The sequence below is a fragment of the Ruditapes philippinarum genome, unplaced genomic scaffold (assembly GCF_026571515.1).
Source record: "Ruditapes philippinarum isolate M1 unplaced genomic scaffold, ASM2657151v2 ctg929_1_1_1_1, whole genome shotgun sequence".
In the NCBI taxonomy this organism is placed as follows: domain Eukaryota; kingdom Metazoa; phylum Mollusca; class Bivalvia; order Venerida; family Veneridae; genus Ruditapes; species Ruditapes philippinarum.
The window spans coordinates 23866-28728 of record NW_026863720.1 but is presented as its reverse complement, the minus strand read 5'-3'; the positions used below and the strand labels follow the sequence as shown (position 1 = coordinate 28728).

General features: G+C 30.1%; 1 long non-coding RNA gene across 1 annotated transcript; it reads left to right on the top strand.

The window, feature by feature from the left end:
• Positions 1–2425: 2425 nt before the first annotated feature.
• LOC132723119 (uncharacterized) lies at positions 2426–4656 on the top strand. The gene is made up of 3 exons (XR_009624697.1): positions 2426–2501; positions 2735–2817; positions 3922–4656. It is a non-coding gene; the product is annotated as an uncharacterized LOC132723119 (long non-coding RNA).
• Positions 4657–4863: the final 207 nt, after the last annotated feature.

The window sequence follows — 4863 nt, the reverse complement described above, 5'->3', positions numbered from 1 at the left end:
AAAATATGGACACATTTCGTAGCATGCTCAAAAGCCTCGGTTATAAATGGGTATGAAATTAGCGCTAATTATTGCTGTTAAAACATTTGTGTTAAATTCAGTGTCTTTGAATATTTGTGGATTTCTAAACTCCAAATTAATTAATTGTGTATTCTAAAACTTATCATCTGAATGCGCAGGGTTACATGTATATTCTTTGCAAGTTTACAGCTCTCATAGCAAATTTGTAATCATGAAACATTTGGCTGTTTAATAGAGAGAAACTGTTACAGATTTAAAGTGCATTCACAGCAAACTTTTATTGCTTCTCAAAGTGAATTGTATAATAAATGTCGAAAATAAACTACTCTCCATAAATCATTTAAAATGCTTCTCTTATATGTGCAGAATCTCATTGCAGCTCATTCTGTTCACAAGTAGAATAAAACTCACAGTGCTGGTAGGTAACACGTGTTTTTTTTATAAAAGAAATAAACTAATACATGCGTTATGAATACAAAATGCCAACAATACAAAAATAAACAATGAAAATTGCCAAACAGCAGAAATATCCTATTTAAAATTTCAATTTTCTTATAATCTTTTACTCATTTTTTACTCAGCTATTTTTGCTGTCTCAAATTTAGGTTATTTTTGCTGTCTAAGATAAGTTTAGATTTACTGTACTATACATAAAAGCTATTACAGTACAATGCATATTACATTGAAAAAAGCTGCAGTACTGTGTTCTAGTATTTATTCATCAGAATTTTTCTGATCATCTACAATATATTAATATCCTTGTAATGAATTAATTTTTATCCCACAGAAGGTTATAATTTCACCATATCATAGAGGTTTCATTGATCTCCCGTATGTTGTAATTAGCTTTACATTTGGCCTGTAAATTGCGTTCTCAAATTATCATGGTGTCGGAAGCTATGATTGAAACGTCTGGTATAATATTATCTAGTTAGCTGTCAGACATGCCAAATAAAATGCTTTCATGATAAGGTGAAATCAAATGCACACTGGTACTATTATGTTCAGGCAAATTATTCTCATATTCATATACAAATCTAGTCCTTCGATTATTTGTTAATCTGAAGCTTTCACTTCATTGGAGGATCAATTTAACCATGTGTATCTCGTTACTTTGGTGAATGGACATTACTTTTTATTTAGAATAAATAATGATTAAATCGAATGGTTAAATTATATAACTTGAAATACATTATTATCATGAAATTATAGCATCACATGGTATATTTGTATTGGTTGTACAGTAATTGGAAAGTAATGATAAAAATTGTGTCTGACTTAAAGCGATAAACGCTCATATCTATTAGAATCAGATTTACTTAAATCTAATGAAATAATATACGTTATCAAATTGTCAGATTGAAAAAGATGAGCAAAAATGAAAACAAATCACAACAATAACAACAAAAAAGTGATGTAATGACTTAGTATAATACAACTCCTAATATAATAATAATAACAAATAAGCCAAAACAGAAAACGTTCATGAAATGTTACATAAATATAGCATACTGTAAAACTTCAATCAAAAGTAAAATTAATAAGCCTGATATCATATATAAAGTCGATGCACCCTTGTTCAAGAATCAAGGTAAGGCCTTTCATTCAATAACAGAGTAAGACCATATGCAACATAAATGAAAACAATCTTTTCAAACACGCGTATCAGTTATAATGTTGGCCAATATAGTTAATTACTTTATGAACCAGATATAATCTGCCTGCACATTGTGTACTGTTCACCTGAACTACTTTGATATAATAATAATAATAATAATAATAATAATAATAATAACAACCGCTTGGACGCTAACACATTACGTAAATTTAACTTATAGACACTAAAAGGTATCTCAAGCAATTCCTAATTTTACTACTATAATTTATAATCTTATAAGAATTTGCAACTAAGGTTTTTGTATTCGCTGCGTAAGCAGTGAATACAGTTCTATCACAATTTGCGGGATTACAATATAAGAATGGGTACCTAACAACGCAAAGTAGTTCTACACAGATTTTCTTGTCACACACAAGTGATAAGATTTTGAATTGTCAGTAGTTCATTTTTGATTGTGTTATTTCTATCGTATATTATTTGCATGTTTTCAGGATATAATCAGTAAAAAATATCATTAGTATTCATTCGCGTTAACTTTGAGTAAGGAAGTAGTTCGTACCAAAACAAAGTTTTCGACGCTATTTTTGTATGTGAAAGCTGATCTCATCATTTTCTAAAAGTAGGTACAGAAAACTTACCAATAGAATTTAAACCTAATGTAATCTGTTTTGGAATTCTTATTTGGATTTCATGATGTGTAAACTAACAGTGTTGATAATTGTGTCTTGATATATTTTTTGTTGTTTGAGTTGTTTCTCTTGGTTTTCCGCAATATCACTAGTTTGTCTATGTTTAAGCGGCTTTGTTTGTAAAAAGTTCAAAGTGTTCTTAATTTATTGGAAATATGGATTATTGATAGTTGGTCAGTATTATTTTGAGTTGCATTTGGTTTAAATTAGTGTTTTATAGAGTGTATGTCATAGATGATTTTTTAATTAAGTAATGAGTGTGCTCTGATTTTAAATGTCATCAGTTTTCGTGATTTGGAACCTTTGAAAATTGTTTTCAGAAAAATCCGTTAATCTAGCTCTCTGTTTACTTAATCTCACATTTCATTCCTATCACTTTGCACATTGTGTTTATTATATTTTGCAGAAGTTACAGCAGAGAGAGAGTTTGACAGTATGCGTGTTTGAAGAAGATAATGCTATTATTGGTACATTCAATTCCACGAACTGGTGAGTTTAGAATTTATTTATGATTATGATGTATTTTATAATAAATTCATTAAATGAACTTATGATTGTGGCGGCCAGTAGAAAGCATATAGCTATAGTAAATTATATGTTAATATACCTACAGGTTAAGTAAGCTGTTCAATGTGTTGTAAATATTTAATGGAAGTGGCTAGCCGTACGGGCCCGTATGGCTAGCCAAAAGTTCTAGCCAGGACACGCTGTATTGGCTAGCCGTACGGCACTTTTCAAAATTATAAGGAAAATGAAAATGCATATGTTATTTTGTGTCTTTTAACGACGACTTTAATCAAATCTCAGCATTTGTCCTAGTGTGTTCACTTTAATAAAGATGCTCCGCAATTTAACAACAACAAAAAAATGAATGTATACGAACAAGCGTTGTATAATCTATCTTAATAAAAGTGTCACAGTTGCATGTTATAACGTCCTTGATTTTCATGCTTATGATTTGTTGTTTTAAGAGTATGAAAGATGAATTGTTTAATCTGTTGATTAAGCACATGGATTGAATAAATAATGATCGGAGGGGAAGAAATAAATAAAAAGAATTAATATTAAAAAATACGGTGAAAAGGAAAAATAATTTAATAATGCAAACTTTCCTTAATGATGAACGATGGACAAACTTCTATACTGTCGGTAATTGACACAATTATCAGAGCCCAACAATTATTTTCGGTGTTTTTTTTTCCAATTTAAAAATTAAACTTAATGAAACAAAAAAGGATTATTATCAAAATTTTGTAAACTATTTCAATTGATGTTATTTAACTGCAACCAAACGCTATTTTTTCTCGACGTCTTGAGATGACAAAGTACATTCTTTACTGTAGCCAACACGGCGATTAATCTCTAAAAATTAAATATTCTTGACTAAAATCCTCGCTTAAAGTCATAAAGCAACTCGTATTTTTTCACTCGATATACCTCGGTTATTTACGTAGATCATATAGAAAGTGTTAATGGGTTTATTGTAATTGACCATAAATTTGGACGTTTTTATTTAAATGATAATTATGCATTTCAGACTTATGAAATTGATTTTACTCTATTTTTATGTTGATGTAATTTGTTTAATTTCAGAGTGTTGATTTCCTCGATTTCATTGACTCGATGATTCATTCTCTGATTGATGATTGTTGAATGTTGATTGAATGTTCTAATGATCAATCAACTTATTGATTTACTGATTGATTGGACATGTCATGGAGCTTAATATAGATGGAGAAGTAACTTAGACGTCATACAGTTAAATTCAGTATTATTGGGGTTGTTCTAAAGCAAGTTATCATGTGTTTCGGGATTTTCCAAGATTTGATGCATCCTGGGTAATAGTAGCCAAAATACCGCCATATTGAATTCCAAGAGGAACATTGACAAAAAAAGACGAAGCATTTTCTACTTACATAAGAAGCAATAGTTATTTATGTTAAAACGTACCATACACACTTTTCCACACAGATATTTCTCAAAAAAAAAAACAATGTCGGTAATGTAAACAGTAGTTCATGGATATCGCCGAAGTTTAACGAGAGTGTGAGAATCGGGGACTAGTGGGAAAACCCGATTATTACCGAAGCGCACTGTGGATCTGAATCTGACTATCAACTATTTTCTGAGCTTCCTATCCATTGTATATATATCTGTGGTATCTGTGGACATGTTAGACGAATATATGTGAACTGTAAGATGTTGAAATGTGCAAAGTTGTTTGTTTAGAAGAGAAAAACACAATTTTTGGAGAAACTTTTTGTTTGAATGATCAAGGTATACACACTTTTTGTAAATGAACATCAGGCTACCATTTTCATAGTAATGGCAGGGCTTCTATTAATGGAAGTTTGGGAGTCATTTCACTCCTTGAATTTGTGACTTCCAAAATGTAATGCTTTTTTCTTCTTTACCAATATTTTGTGTCTTCCAATGTCAAGACATTTTGCAGTCTTTGACTCTTAATTTTGAATCTTAATGGAAGTCCTGAATGCCAATGGACCTACATGTTTTACCTAAATTGTATTGGAAATA